The sequence below is a fragment of the Mesoplodon densirostris genome, chromosome 4 (assembly GCF_025265405.1).
Source record: "Mesoplodon densirostris isolate mMesDen1 chromosome 4, mMesDen1 primary haplotype, whole genome shotgun sequence".
Taxonomy (NCBI): Eukaryota; Metazoa; Chordata; class Mammalia; order Artiodactyla; family Ziphiidae; genus Mesoplodon; species Mesoplodon densirostris.
Genome location: NC_082664.1, coordinates 17,666,383 through 17,683,966, shown reverse-complemented (window position 1 = coordinate 17,683,966; position 17,584 = coordinate 17,666,383).

Genomic DNA, 17,584 nt, shown 5'->3' with positions numbered 1-17,584 from the left:
TTTTTATTTAATACATGTATTTAGTATTCTTTTCTTTTCTTTTTTTTTATTAGTTTCTGCTTTATAACAAAGTGACTCAGTCATACATATACATCTTTTCCCACATCCCTTCCCTCTTGCATCTCCCTCCCTCCCACCCTCCCCATGCCACCCCTCCAGGCGGTCACAAAGCACTGAGCTGATCTCCCTGTGCTATGCAGCTGCTTCCCACTATCTATCTACCTTACGTTTGGTACTGTATATATGTCCATGCCTCTCTTTCACTTTGTCACAGCTTACCCTTCCCCCTCCCCATATCCTCAAGTCCATTCTCAAGTAGGTCTGTGTCTTTATTCCTGTTTTACCCCTAGGTTCTTCATGACATTTTTTTTTCTTGAATTCCATATATATGTGTTAGCATACGGTATTTGTCTTTCTCTTTCTGACTTACTTCACTCTGTATGACAGACTCTAGGTCTATCCACCTCATTACAAATAGCTCAATTTCATTTCTTTTTATGGCTGAGTAATATTCCGTTGTATATATGTGCCACATCTTCTTTATCCATTCATCCGATGATGGACACTTGGGTTGTTTCCATCTCCGGGCTATTGTGAATAGAGCTGCAATGAACATTTTGGTACATGTCTCTTTTTGAATTATGTTTTTTTCAGGGTATATGCCTAGTAGTGGGATTGCTGGGTCATATGGTAGTTCTATTTGTAGTTTTTTAAGGAACCTCCATACTGCTCTCCATAGTGGCTGTACCAATTCACATTCCCACCAGCAGTGCAAGAGTGTTCCTTTTTCTCCACACCCTCTCCAGCATTTATTGTTTCTAGATTTCTTGATGATGGCCATTCTGACTGGTGTGAGATGATATCTCATTGTAGTTTTCATTTGCATTTCTCTAATGATTAATGATGTTGAGCATTCTTTCATGTGTTTGTTGGCAGTCTGTATATCTTCTTTAGAGAAATGCCTATTTAAGTCTTCTGCCCATTTTTGGATTGGGTTGTTTGTTTTTTTGCTATTGAGCTGCATGAGCTGCTTATAAATTTTGGAGATTAATCCTCAGTATTTAGTATTCTTAAAGAGTTCTTGGCAAGCATAAACTTGGCTGTTCTGGTTTAAAAGTCATGGATGTGGTGGTCACTTTCAGGAAAAAAAGACAATATTTAGCAATTTAATGGAACACTTCAAGACTAAGTTTTGCATTTTGGGATATCTATAAAACTTCATTAAGCCTTATATTAAATTACCCCCAAATAAGTTAAACATACTGTCAGAATTGGGATCCTAGTTCCTACTTAAATAGTTACTAATTGAGTATTCTGTCAAGTAGTTGACACAGCTGCAGACCAAGGGAAAAACACTAGAATGAAAATTTCACAAGTTCAAGGATATTTGTTTGATGATTGCTGAATCCCCAGCCTGTAGTACAATATCTGACATGTAGTATGTGCTCAATAAATATTTATGAAAGACTGAAATATTTAATATATCATATTAAGTAAGGAAATGATGATCACATACAGTTACAATGTTATATAAATGCTTTGGAACTGTTAATATAAAGTACAAAAACATATATATTCATATATGTACATCTTGGAATGACAGACATGGGGTCTTGGCTTTGTATGATGTAACAACTCCATTTCAGAGATGAGGCAACAGATTCCAAAAATTAGTATGGATTTCTCATTTAGTGGCAGCAAGTGAGTGCAAAGCTAGTGTAAATGATTTGTCAAAATTATAGTAAAAGTTGCCATTTGTATAGCACTGACCAAGTCCCAGGCACTGTTCTAGTTGCTCCAAAAATGTTAACAAATTTAATCCTCACAACAACCCTTTGAGGGGTGTACCTTTAATATATTCATTTAACAGGTGAGGAAACTGAATCATACAGAGGTGTGATTCTCCCTCAAGATTGCCCGGATGTTACAAAGCCAGAATTCAAACCCTGGAAGTGTGATTCCAGAAACTTCATTCTTAGTCATTAGCCGTACTAACTAAATAAGAAATTGACTGCAGCACATGGCATTTTTAGGGAGAGTCATAACTTGTCTCAGAAATACCTGGCTTTCACTCAGGAAACCTAGCCAAGGAGCCTATCAGCACAGGCAAAATGCAGGCTGAGCATCGGAGTTGGATGTTGGGAGAGAAATTGTTCCCTACAATCAAGTAGGCAGAGTTTTATAGCAGCCCCTCCTGACTCTAGAGGGCTGGACTTGTAGTAGCTGCTTTCATTGAGGATCACAGGACAGAACAGCAGTATTCATCCTGGGTTCTGACTTTGAGTCATTTTCCCTACCTTAAATCAGTAATTTAATTCTCACAGGCATGCCTGTGCACTTGTGGCAGGAAAAATGAACCATCTTTTTCAGGTATGGTTTCATTTTACTGCAAAGAAGCGTAGATCAGAGCAGACGACAGCCTCTCTGAACAGAGATCTCCTTGAAGGATGAAACTGAGTCCCTTTAAAACACAAAATTCTCAACTTCAAAGGTCTAGAGTTAGCAGAGGATCAGACACTTTCAAGGCAAAGCCCCGGAAGACTGTATTTAAAAAATTCACAGTCTGTCTTCTGGGCACGGCAAACATCTTCACTAAAGTTTATTTTCTCATAGAAAATAGAGGGTGACTATTTCCACAAGGAAAGAAATGGTCAACTAATGCAAAGAATGACCAGTTATTCAAAAAAAAAGGATGTTTTGCTTCTGTTTTCTTAAAATTTTCACCCTCACTTCCTTCTATAGAGCAGTTGTTCTTTTTCACAGATCAGGAATAAGCATCATGTAAGGTTTTCTATATAAAATTGAAGTTCCATATTTAAGAGTAATCTTACCAAGCTTTCAACAATGACTCTTGAACAAAACAAATCCAATTACAACTCCAATTAAAAACATTTCTTAACTACAGAGACATCCCTAACTCTTCAGTTTCTTTGATATTTATAATTTGAATATGATTGTATTTTTTCTTCCTCATATTTTGTATCTAAGACTTATCTCCCCAGTTGGTTATGAACAATAGGTGGGTAATACCTTCTATATTTTGTGCCAGACACCAAAATTCTCCAAAGCTACTTAATAATTAAGTAGCTTCTGAAGATATGATAGTTGTTTATACAGATTCAAAACATTAAGGGTCATTTTGTCTTCTTCTCTGAGCTTCAGGCTGTACCCTAGAAAACAGAGACTGTCACAAGTGTGTGCACTAGATAAATAAATTGTTACACTGTATTCAGTTAGGCCAGAGATAATCATGAAGCAAAGAGGTAAGCCTGGCATCTATAACAATGATAAAACATCTCCTTTTTTTAATTTTACAAAATTCAAAAGTTGTACGAGACACATTACTACAACATGTTTTAGTATTGAATGGTGTAAACAAACATCTGCTTTGCATAGTTTATAGTGTCAGGTACTTGTTACCAAGGTACCACTGCCTAATAGCTAATCACAAAATCTCTGTGATCTAGAACAACGTACCTTTGCTGTCCACATGTCTGAGCGGCCATATAGGCAGCTCTGCTGATCTTGGCTGGGCTCACTTGAATGAAATGGGTGAGCTGGCAGTTAACTCCTCAAGGCTGGTCTTGGCTGGGATGACATGGATAACTCAGTCCCAGTGCATGTTTCCTTATTTTTGGTCTTGGCTGGGATGACATAAATAACTCAGTCCTGGCGCATGTTTCCTTATCCTCCAGAAGTCTATCCCAAGCATATCTTCATGATGAAGGCACAAGAGAGAGCAGGCAAGCCCAGTCACACAAGAGTTATTCAAGTCTCTCTTTGTGTCACATTGACTAATATCCCTTTTGCCAAAGGGGGTCACACAGCTGAACACAGAGCCAAAGGGACAGGCACGTTGCTTTACCCAAAGCGAGAACTGCTGCAAAGTCACACAGCCCGGTTGGTCATGTGTCTAAGTAGGGGTGATGAATGGGAGTCAACCTTAAAATCGACTACATCCATCATTTGCAAGGATAAAAGAGTATAATTCTAACCACTAATGAAACTAGAGAATCTCTGGAAGAGATCAAAGATTATATTTGAGTACTACATATATAGATAAAATGAGCAAATAGTCAATAAAATGTATGTATCACTAGTGGTTTATGGTTTGAATCCTATCTAAGCATTAAGCCATGAGTAGGAATTGGAGAAGATGTTTGAGGCAAAGTAGACAGAGTATATAAGGATAAAGAAAGAACACTTCTATGAAGGGGAATATCACAGAAAATTGGTCTCTATCAAAAGTGTTCTTGGGCTTCCCTGGTGGCTCAGTGGTTGAGAGTCCACCTGCCAATGCAGGGGACATGGGTTCATGCCCCAGTGAGGGAGGATCCCTCATGCTGTGGAGCAGCTGGGTCCGTGAGCCATGGCCGCTGAGCCTGTGCGTCCAGCGCCTGTGCTCCACAACAGGAGAGGCCACGACAGTGAGAGGCCTGCGTACCGCAAAATAAATAAGTAAGTAAGTAAATAAATAAATAAATAAATAAATAAAAGTGTTCTTATTTAAATTGGTATAACACTGGCAGGATTTCATTGACAGCAAACAAACAAAAAAATACCTTCTGGCCTCTCTGTGTTTCTTGATTACTCTAGGCAGTCTCCTACTCAGGTCTTGGGTACTTTCATTTCCCTCAGTTTTTAACTCACTTCCTTCCCTCACGTTCACACATTCTTTCATTTAATTGAGACCTCTACTTGTCTACAATGTCCCCAGAGAGGTTTCTTCTGAGGACCCTCCCCAAAGGAGCCCCTTCCTGCCCTGTCATGTTCAGTCTCTCAACTTTCCTCAACACATTTTCCAACTGATGACACATTGCACTGTTTATTGTACTGTCCCAACTCACCTCATGTAATGTAAGCTCCCTGAGAGGAGGGATGATATATCCAATTACTCCTTGCTATAGCTCAGTGTCTTGAATAATCCTGGCATGTTGTAAGTACTCCTCCCATTTTTATTTTTTTAATGAGTTGACTGGCTGGCTGAATAAATGAATGATGTTAAGTACCTGAAAATGACCTCTCCACTCCCACTCTCTCTCATGTAGTCATGCCGGTGTTGGAGCTAACACTCCACTTCCCTTTTTCTATGAAAAATACACACCTTTTATCTCTACTTTTCCTTAGTTACTCTTGCCTCTGCAGGTTTGTTTTGTAATTGCTTTCCTCCTTCTACTCACATGTATCTTGATATTTCTCTCCTGCTGCTGGAAATTAGGACTGAAGAGCCATTACTTAACTCTATGTGGCTCTTTGGCACATAATCAGGTTAGTAAAGTGGCTCTAACAAAACGTGGCTGTATTGAAATATGGGTAATAGACACTTGGTTAAAATAACTGCTTGCCAAATAAGTTGATATAGTGACCTATAAATAAGAATAGTGACTATCTTATATAGCATGTGTTATTTTATAGACATCCAAAATTACAAAATGCAAGGCAATGCTCTATTTTACTCTTAAATGTACAAAGTGTATTTTTTTATAAAGTTCTATCTTTTGGTGGAAAAAAAAGTTAATTTCAAGATAAATTACACTTGGAGAACTAGGTCTACTTAACCATCTTGCAGATTTACAATATTAACATAGTAAGAATGATCTGAGAATTCTTTTAGCAAAGAAACCACTTTGTTGAACCCAGAAGTTTCCAAATTAATTTGACCATAAATGTTTTGATTGATTCCTTTGCTTGCTTGTTTGCTTACTTGTTGCTTTCTTGTTTGCTTGCATTTTACACAGCATTTAAAATATTCAGTGGACTATATCTTGGGAAAGACTGTTCTAATCATGTATGTCATTACTTGCTTGTAATTCTAATGCTTTGCTTAAATTTAAGATGATTTCCTCAAAAGTGTCAAGCCCTCATTATGCATTTTTCTTTAGGAAACTCAAAGGGTATTAGTCAATGGAATGGGCAAGATAAGTTCCACAATAGTTTAATTCTAGAGCCAGTAATGAAATCATCCTTAGAGACAATGTTCAAGGTTGAGGCAGCTGATGGAGCACAGAAAATACATGCAGGTGAGGCTCAGAGAGGTTAAACAAGAAGATGGATAGTGTCTGTCCTTGCAGGACAATTCTCCCCATCTCAGCTCCTGGAGGAGGATCTATACAGACCTTACCAGAAGGTTCCCTTGCCCTCTGGCTTCCAACTCATTTCCCCAATAGGAAATGAATTTAGACTGGGGAGGAGTGTTGTCCTAGTACAGTAGAGTTGGCAGTGCTTTTGCAAGCAGTCTTTACAGATCTCTCTCTCCATCTCTCTCTCCTCTCTCTTTCTCTCTCTCATTCTTGTTCTCACTCTCGCTGTCTCTCAGATCCAATGATCATACCTTCCTTTTGCCCCTTTAGCCTCGACCTGAAGTGGTCCCAGGCTTTCTAACTCCTAGTGTTTACTATCTCTCCTTGGCTGCCCTAACCCTGACTATAACTTTAGAAGTTTCTTTCTCAAATTCTCCTCAATTCTTAGAGTGTGTAGACCATCTCTTTCCCACTGGTACTCTGATTAAAGGAGTGGTACCAGAATTTGAGCTTAAGTCTGTCTGATCAAAGGTCTGTTCTCTTTATCACTACTCTAGATTATATCCAGGCTAAGGGTATTGATGTTTTGGTAAATTCTGAATTTCTATTTCTTATGTGAATAATGACAACATCCACAAAGTTGTTAGTTATAACCATTAACCATTCTTGAGTGCTTACTGTATATCAAACTTTGTTCTAAGTCTTTATAAATATTAACTCCTTTAAACCTCACTATAAAGCTATGAGGTAGATGTAATTATACTCTCTTTTCCACATGGGAGAAATTAGGCAAGATTAAGTTGAGTTACTGCCCAATAGCATTCTGTCAGTGAAGGGGATGTAAACCCATGCAGGCTGGGCCAAGAGGCTGAATTTCTAATTGCTACTACATAAAGCTCTCAGCGCAGTAGAAATCCATAGCAATGCCAGGTTATTAATATTCACATTTCACAGTATAATTCCCACTTTCTTCTTCTTCCAAGGTCCACTGTGTCAATGCCTCAATTAATCAGCATTTTTAAGTCACTGCTGTATACCTTTCACTATGAAAAACAAATAAAGAACAAAGAACGCAGTTCTTCTAGTCGATTAAGAAATGCAAACCTCTTGAAAAGAAATGATGAATATACAGAAAAAGTTGGAGGACAAGAGAAAGTATACCCATGTTATTTAAAATTTATGAAATACACTGAAGAGAATTTTAGCCCTGATCTTAGGTAAAGATCTCAAAAAGCACTCATTACCAAATGACATTTAGGAACTTGAATATATTTGCCACCTGTCATCTTACTTCCTCTCACCTGGTTAAATGGCATTTATCTCTGTCGACAACCTGATTATAATGTTATCATTACTTTTCAGTTATTTCTACTAACTCATGACAGTATTCTTTATTCACATGCCATTTGTTTGACATTTTTTGCTTTCTTTAATTTGTGTTTAAATATGAATTCCTAAAATCTGCTTTGATTATATGTTGCTGCTTAGCTGATATCATACACCTCCTTTGAGATTAGCCTCAATGGAAAGTACCAAGTGATAATCATTTACTTTTTAATAGTTTTTTTATGGAAGTTTCAACAATAGATAATGTCCTGAACAATGGCTTTCAAACTTGAAGTTTAATGGTATCAGAAGCAGTGGCTAAACATTTTTCCCCTAGATACACATGGATTGTCATCTTGTCATGACTTCTGGCATGTGGGAGGAGGGAGGTTCCAAGTGTATCTTTGATAAAAAAACATCCTTACAGATGGTTTCAACAGCAAGGAGGGTAATGTGGTAGAAGAAGAAAGGGAAATGGGGAACAAAGCAGCAACTCGAGCAAGTCTGAACTTGAAAATGGAGTTACAGTAGGGACAAAGTGATGCCAAGCCTGGGACATGGGTAAGATATGATAACAAGCTGGTGAGTACACCAGAGTTTCTTGTTGAATCGGTTCAAGGGATTGTTGTAAGAACATATGAGAAAAGGCAATGTGAAGTATGTCTGGCACAGTATGTCTGCAATATGTCTGACATATGCCCAATAAATCTAATTAGTATCACTATTAAAATTCTGTGATAGCAACGTATACACTAGAAAACACCATAGAAGTGTAAGGTGGAACCATATGATATTGTCATTCTTTGGGTGAAAAATAATTGAATGTAGGCAATTCCATGAGGTTCAACCTAGTATTGTCTGTTATAATTAACATGTAGATCATTGTCATCCTGATCCCTGATGTCCAGGCTAAGGACAACAATCATAAAGGGTGAGACCTTTCTCTGGGTTGTGAAAGGTGATAAATTATTTCCTGACTCTTTAGTTACCCATTCTAGAATATCCATCCTTACAAAGAGTCCAAAAAAACCTATGGTTGATAGGAGTAAAGATAAAATCTTACTGGAGTTCATGGCTGAAGGAAATGAGAATATACATCACCTTTTCTGGAAAGTCACCTAGCAACATAGCAATATTTATTAAAAATTTTAGAATGTAAATATCCTTCATCCTAGAAATCCAAATCCTAGAAATCTACTCATAGGAATAAAAACACTAGTATATAAGTGTATATGTACAGGAAGTTTATTATAGCATTGTTGATAGTGACAAAAAAATCTGGGAACAAAATACTTGTTCATTACTAGTGGAATACTTAAATAAATTATAGTGCAACCATTCCCTGTGATATTATTATACATCCATTAAAAATCAAAGAATTAGAAATATGCAAGTTAAATTGGAGGGATATCTAAGAATATTAAGTAATAAATGTAAAATATAATAATAAATTTATTGTATTGTGACATATTTTATAAAATATAAGACATTTCATATGTATGTTAAGTGTTATTATCAGAGCATGGAGAAATATATACAAGGATACATTCAGGACAGTTACATGATAAGAGTATAAAGTGGCTAGAAGTAGAAGAAAAGGGAAAACTAAACAAAGAATTTTAAAAGATTGCATCAAAAATTAACAATATGTATGGTATGGTTCTGACTAAATACTTATGTAAAATTCACAGTAAAAAAATTTTATTTAAAAATACAAAATTTAAGTACTAAAAGTGTATTGTTTCTGATGAACTGAACTATGCTAAGATCCATACTCTCAAAGGATAATTCCATTTCTTCAGTGTTGAATTATTGTCCATTCTCATGTACCACTAGAAGAGAACTGTCTTGAAAAAGATTTATATCCATTCACAATCAGCCACAGTCTTGGTTAAATAAGTCATTCATACTTAGTTTTGATAGACAAATTGTTTCCCCAAAACTAGCCTCTAAAGACAAAGGTGAATGTTGGGTAAACTGGCATAGAAAGGGTTATGTTAACTGCTTTTCCTCCAAATTAGCCACTCTATATTTTGTCTAACCTGAGATTTCTGTTTTCAAAAATAAATTCAATTTTTGCCTGAAAATGCAGACTTTAATGACTTTTATATTATGAAACAGGATTTCAGCTTATAATAAAGATATTTAACATTTTGAAATTTATCAATAAAAAATGTCTGAGGTTTTGCCACTAATCAAAGAGAAATGGCTTTTTCAGATACATGTGGCATATGCCATATGCACTTAAAGAAAACAAAACAAAACAGAAAACTACCAGGGGTAATTAGCAGAATCGTTTGATACTATGCTTGACTAACGTTTCTTTACATTGTAAGATTTTAGCATAATTTCAAAATTCCCACCTCTGCCAGCACATAATAAGTGTTATTACTGCATATAACAGAACCCTAACATGCCACAGTGAGATATGTAGTAGTTTTCTTAAAAACCCATCAGATTTGTGATTGTGATTTTTTTCAAGTAATTATTAGAAAATAGGCAAGTATTATCTCGAATATGTTGCATTCATTAGTGGGTGGCCAAAGGTACCTATGCTTCTAAGTACATCTGGTTGTTCAAGTTATACTCATTTTAATGGAAGAATTCATTTCAAGTCTAATTAATGACTAGTTTCTCTAAATACGTGTCCCAAGAAGAAAGAGTTTTTGAGTGGTTTTCAGATTGTGAACTAATGAGTCAACAATTTGCAAAATGTCATATATCACAATGATCAAAATGGCTTTTTATGGGATTTTTTTTCTGTCATGTGTTAAAACACTGATTGCTGGGAGACAGTTCTCCATGGGGCTGTCACATTTCTATGTGTCTTGTGAAGGGAGGCACCCACTGCTCTTTGTTGTGCACTGTCTCTTCATGACTGTTTGTTCAGTGAAGACAAAGATATAGTGTCTCCTTGTGAAGCAAAGAGCAGGCATGCTTAAGTCCAATATAATAAAGATAATGTGTCCCTCAAGAACGTAGGGAAGCATGCTTTCTGCCCATTATAAAAGATTGGGGTTCTCTAAGCTCAAGCCTCCTTTCCTGAAATGCAACCCACTGTATGTGCAGGTAGCATTCCTCTTCATGTCACCCAGTGGGAAACAGGGCTTGGGAAACTGGTACAAAAATACTCATGCTCTGACTACCACTATTGCTGTTGAGTAACAAACTGTCTTCTACACAACTGTGAAAATAACCTATTCGCTTGCAAATAGGGTAAAATCTCAGACACTTCACTGTTCTTGACGTAGATGCTGCTGTTTCAGAGTATAGCAGAATATAGCTAAAATCAAGGTATATCCTCTCTCTGTTTATATCTGAAGAATTTAGACTGTACACCATGTAGCCTCATTGATACTGATGATACGTATGCTTTTATCATTCTCTAATTCAGAGCTTTCCAAACTTAAACATTATGATATTACCTGAAACTAATATTACTTGATTTTTTTAACTACTTTACATTATAACTTAAAATATATTTATTTTAAAATAATGTATTGAAAGGAAACATCATTACTAGTTTAAAAGATTGTATCAATTGTCATAAATAGACAGTAAGCCTGAAAATGCTGGAGGATATCATCAGGCACTCTGAAGCTAAAAGACTTCTGAGAAACGATGCCTCTTATACTCCCAAACAGAAAAAGAACCCCACCTGACATAGGGAAAGTAAAGTTGCTCCCTTTACAAACTCTGGTTTGGAGATGGTAAGAATAGGTAGTTTTAGCTGAGACTGTCTCATGTAAAGCCAGATCTTCTCTTAGAGAAGGAGAGACCTTGTTCATTTCTATATGCCCAGAGCTGAGCACCAGCAAGTAGGAGCTATATAAGTACAAATTTAATGGATGAACAAGTCAAATGAAAAAGCCAAATCCCCCAAACTGTGTGCAAGACAAGCAATAGGAAAAGTGACAGGCTGTTCTTTTAGATGAATGTGGGTGTTGGAGCAGAGCAGAGGATGGCTGAGATGGTGCTGATGTGTAACGTGGAGCAGGCAGGACAGTCATCTGCAACGCACGGAAGAGGGATGCTGCACTGGGTGTCAGAGGTGAGCTGTGTCTCTCCCTCCATCTCTCTCTCTGGGACCATTGACACACCATCTCACTGTTTCTCAGAAAGTCACTTAACTCTTTGCCTCTGTGACATTACATTGACTTGATTCTTCTCCTGCTTTTCTGTATTCTTGTTTTGCTTTTAGGTTGGCTTCTTTTCCTTTCTTGGTCTAAATGCTGGCAAACCAAAGTTCCTCAATCCCCATTCCCTCTAAGTCTCCTTCTTTCTTGCAGAATTCATCCACAAACTTGACATCCACACTTTTACTGAAGAGTTCTTCTTTGCCCAAGTTCCCTGTAGACATGTTCATCTATTTTCTAGGCATCTCTACAGAGGTCTCTTGATATCAACTCTAACTCAGCATGTGCACAATTGAACTTTTAATCTCCAATCCATCCATCCCTCAAAATTACTCTTACTTACTTGTTTTTTACAAAATAATAAACCTATACTCTACCTACACATTCAACAGCATTTTTTGATAAATTCATCTTATTTTTCCTATCTTACTGGCTGGCGAGTCTTAGCCAATGTAACTCTATTCTCTCTGCTTCTGTCTATTGTTCCCTCACAATGAATATTCTTCTAGACCTTCACTGTCCAACACCATAGCCACATGTAAATGCTGAGTACTTAAAATGTAGAGAGCCAGGTCGAGGAACTGAATTTTTAAATTTTATTTAATTTTAATCAGTTTAAATATAAACACAAAATTAAAAACATTTCATTTATAAACTCATATCAATTACTTATTGAAAAGATAATGTTGTAGATTTATTGTGTATTATTAAGATTAATTTTGTGTTTCTTTTTACTTTTTTTATGTGGCTATGAGAAAATTTAAAATATATGTGTGATTTATATTATATTTCTATTAGGCAGCATTAGTTTAGACCATAGCAAGTCTAAGCAGAATGAGATTAACTGTTTCTGAATACCTAAGGTGTGCCAGACTGCATGATAGACATTCTATAATTTAGATCGCATAATTTTCAAATTATTTCTAAGAAATAAGTCATGATATTGCCCAGTTTTACAATGAAAAACTCAACAGGACAAGGAGCAAAAGAACATTGCACAAGGTCACATGGTGAGTAAGTGCATATAACAAGAACTCAAGTTCAGAACTACTAACATGGATCCAATGCATTTGTACTTGGCCCAGCTGTGTGTTGCTGAAAGAGCTTGGGGAAGTACAAAGGATTGTACAGGCTCTAGGGGAGACTGTTACTGCTAACTGTTTCATGGAGTCTCAGGGTTGTGCTATGTGGTTTAGTGCACCAGCCAACAGCACCTGCTTTGGCATCTGTGTTCATGAAACATCCCACGACATTCTCTCCATCCTTGTGATACTCCCCATGCCTGTGTGATCTGACCCAGCTGTACAAACCCAGAGCTGTCTACCACCTGGGCTGGAGGAAGTGACTCAATACCGGATCACGGATGCATGTCCAGAGTTCTGGCTGAGACCATACCCGAACTGCTACACAATGCAGTCAGGCACGGCAGCTTTCCGGCCTCATCCATCTTCGACCTTGGCAGAAACAGGTCGTGGGGGTTGATGGGATTCTCCTAACATAGGGCTTGCTACCTTTGTACTTTCATCTAAGAACAAAGTCAGGTGAAATCCCTTTATGACTACTCCAAGGCGAATGCAATCTCTTTGTACTTGAGGCATTCAGTCTACAAGCCAAGGCCAGTCTTACAAGTAGATAATCCTCTACATAACATGGTTTATGGAGTTTCACAGGACCGCCTTTTGGAAACAGCTCCTCATCAGGTTCTCACAGGTTATGTTAAATTTTTCCACTTAAGGTGCATGCTTTCTGGACTTTTTCATCTGATATTACAAATTAAAATTCAGGGAGCCCTGGTAATTATTTTCAGGCTAATGATTTAACAAGTTTGCTATGAAAGTACAGTCTGGTAGAAATATGACATTGAATATTCCACTGTGATAATAAATAAGTATATATATAATATATATATCACATATGCTATTTACGTTTCTCATGACTACCTACAATGCACTTTATACTATACATTTCCTTTGATGTGTACAACTATCTCACATTATGCATATAATTATTATCACAATTTTTAAGAGAAGAAAACTACATCATTAAGAAATTTGCTTAAAGTTGTACTTTTCAGATGGCACAGCTAGAACCTAAACCATGATCTTATCATAAGTCCCATAACCTTTTATATATTGTAATAAAATTAGTAGACATGTCATTTTCATAGGTCATCTAAAAATACTAGCAGATATTTTACATACTCAGATTAATTTCTTGTTTGGTGCTTTACCAGTTCATTATTTTGATTTTGATATGTCTTTTGTTTTTCTATTTCAAGAGAAAAATATGTTTTCATTTACTCATTCACTTGTCAATACATTGAACAAGCATTCAGAGAGTACCTTTTCTTTGTAAGATATTCTGCTGTAAAGATTAGAAAGAAGAGCAAAAACACCATGTCTACCTTCAGAGAATTCTAATCTAGTTGTACAGAGGAAATTGTAGGGGAGCAAAACTTGCCACCCCAAAATGTCTTTTTGGTATGTGGATTATTTTTAGCTGAAAACAATCAAGGCCTAAGAATCTCAGGAAAAATCTTTGACCTTCCCCTTAACAGCCTAAAAAATGTTTTTTAGATAGTGTGCTTATTCTAGGAACAGAACTATTTCCAGAGATATCTGCAAAGAATATGGGCTAAGTGTGGGGGAGGGGCGGGGGGAGGGCACCTAAGAGACCATAGTCCACTCTGTGTCCCATTGTTTTTGCATGGCCCAGCAAACATTTGTTTACCAAACATTCTCTTTCCATCTCCATGTGATTTGCCTTCCTCAACTTTGAAATCCCAAACCCCTGCCCACAACATCCTTTTCTGTCTTTAGGTGAAGATGGTATTTAAGGTGAGGGTTTTGGCCATTTTGGGGAAATACTTAGTGTTCCTGCATCTCTCCCATGTACACATGTTATTAAATTTTTGTTCAGTTTTCTCCTGTTAATCTGTTTCATGTCAATTTAATTCTCAGACCAGCCAGAAGAACCTAAAAAGGTAGAGGACAATTTCTTCCTTCTGGACAACATGAAACACATACCTGTGCAGCTACACAACTCCTACCTTATAACTCTGTATCTCAAAGTTCCATGGCCTTAAATGCAATCGTTATGCTAAGGCCTTCAAATGAATATCCCCAGCACTGACCTCTTCATTGAAGACCAGACTGATATATGCAAGTGACTGATATCCCTGTTTTCACATCTGAAACGTATTGCAAACTTAACATGGGCAAAAAAGAACTCTTCACATCCTGCAAGATTTACCATACATACCTACTCTCCAACATTGTTCCTTTCTTAAGACTTCACAGTCTCTGGAAAGAGTGATGTTATCCACCAAGTTTTCTCTACCAAAATCAAAGAAGCATCCTTGAATCCTCTTTCTCTCACCCTTGTATCAGAATCCATCAGCAATTCCTGCCAGTTTCACCTTCAAACATCATGACTTACCTAATTGCTCCCCAACTGTATTCTTAACATGCTAGTCTGAACTGTCATCATCTCTTGTCCAGACTGCTGAATTATCCTCCTAACTCTTCTAGCTTTCATTCACATCTATCCCTCAAATAAACCATTAAAATGACATCAAGTTGGTATTCAGTAGAAATGCATTAATTTCATGTGTACAATTTGAAGACTTCCAATAAATGTATACACTCATCCTAATCAAGATATCAGATATTTTCATTACACCTCCACAACCCTTTCTGTCAATCCCAGCACACTCTGTAGACAACTCCTACTCTGATGCCTCTTGCTATAATAGATTCATTTCTTTGTTCTTGAGCACATATCAAAGTAACCATGCAGTATGTACTCCTTTATATCAATGTGCAGATTTCTTTCACTCTGTGTCATATTTATGACATTTATTCATGTTTTTGCATGTATTGTAAGTTGATTCCTTCTTACTGCTCAGTAGAATTCCATTGTGTAAATAACAATTTATATATCCATTCTCCCATTGATGAACATTAAGTTGTTTCCAGTTTTGTGCTACTTTGAATAAAGGTACAATGAAAATCTGGGTTCAAGCTTAAGTGAAGACATATGTTTTAATTTCTCTTGAGTTAAGTATCTAGGACTAGAAATGTTGGATCATATGGTAAGTGTATATTTAACTCTATAAGAAATTGCCAAACTATTTTCTAATTGTGGTTGTACCTCACCAACAATTTGTAAGAAGTCCGGTTGCTCCATATCCTCTCTAAACATTTAGTGTTGCTAGCCTTTAATTTTAGCCACTCTAAAGCAGTTTTAATTTGCAATTCTCTGATTAAAAGATGTTGAACATCTTTTCATATGCTTATTGGCCATTTGTATGTTTTCTTTATGGAAGGGTCCATTCAAATCTTTTGTCCAATATTTTTTTGGCTTTCTTGTCTTTTTATTATTAATCTGTAGGCGTTCTTTATGTATTTTGTACTCAGATCCTTTGTCAGATATATTTATTGATAATGTCTGTACTTCTCCCAGAATGTACTTGGCTCTCTTGTCTTTTGATAAACAAAGGTTTTTAATGTAGATGAAGCCCATTTACGTTTTTCTCTTTTCATTGTTAGTGGGCTTTTGTGTATTGTTCAAGAAGTTGTTGCCAACCTCAAAGTCATGAAGATAATATTTTATGTTTCCTCTTAGAATTGATAGTATTGGTGGTTATGTTTTAGTCTATGATCTGGATTGTATTAAATTCATGTGTATGAAGTGAGGCAAGATCTTTTTTCTTTTTTCCTGACAAAGATATTTACTTTCCCCACCTTTGCCTCTATGCCTCCCAAATCTTGGGAAAAAGTCTTAGAAAAAAGAATTTCCTTTCACCATTGAATTGATTTGGAGCTTTGGTTGAAAATCGAATTTGAGTGGGACTGTTTTGGACTTCTCCATTCTGCCCTACTGATTTTTTTATTTATATGTCAATATCACACCTTCTCAGTTTCAATAGCTTTATAGTTAATCTTAAAATCAGGTACTTTGAGTCCACCAACTGTACTCTTTATTTTCAGACTTGCTTTGCCTATTATAGTACCTTTTAATTTTCATGTAAAATTAAGAATTAACTCTTTAAAGCCTACTTTATTAAAAAAGCTGTTTTAATTTTGGTTATGATTTTATGAATTTCTTTAATTTCCTTCAGTAATGTGTTACTGTTTTCTTTGTAGAGGTTTTGCATTAAAATTAATCCTAAGAATTTATGATTTTGATATGATTTAAAAATTAATTTTTTTAATTGTATTTTCAAATTCTTTGCTACTACTATACAGAGACAAAAACAATTCTTGTATAATAACCTTGTATTCTGTGACCTTGACAAATTCTTATATGAGTTCTAGCAGTTATTTGGTACATTCTTAATATTTTCTACAAAAACCCATCGTTAATCTCTGAGTAATAAATTTTATCTTTTCCTTTACAAATCTTTGTCTTCTACTTATGTTTCTCATCTTATTGCACTGACTAGGACCTCAAGGACAGTGGTGAATAGTTGTGGTAAGAGCAGACATCCTTGCATTATTCCCAATTACCACTAAGAAAATGTTTAATATTTTACCCTCTAGTGTGATGTTAACTTTGGGTTTTGAAGATGACTTCTATTAGACTGAAGAGGTTCCCTTTCATTCCATTTGCTGGGTTATTTTTTAAACCCATGAATGGTATTAAATTTTGTCAAATGTTTGATTGAAATTATATTTTCTCCTGTATTTATTTATATTGTAAATTATATTGATATGTTTCAAGTTCTAAACAAACCTTGTATTCCTTATAACCTTAGATTAAAACACTTGGTTGTGTATTATATATTCTTTTTGAAATACCGCTGAATTTAATTTGCCAATATTTTTAGGAAATGTCTTGGTTTCTATGTTCAAAGATGCTGGTCTATAATTTCTTTTTTCTTATAATTTCTTTGTTAGGGCTTGGCATCTGGGCTATGCTGGTTTTATAAAACAAATTGGGAAGTTTTTCTTCCTCTGTTTTCTAAAGGAATTTGTTTGAGATTGTCATTGTTTCTTCCTTAAATGCTTGACAGAATTCATAAATAGAAACTGTGTCTGAAATTTTCTTTAATAAGGCACTTGAATTTTTACATTTCATCTAAGATTTCAAATTTATTGG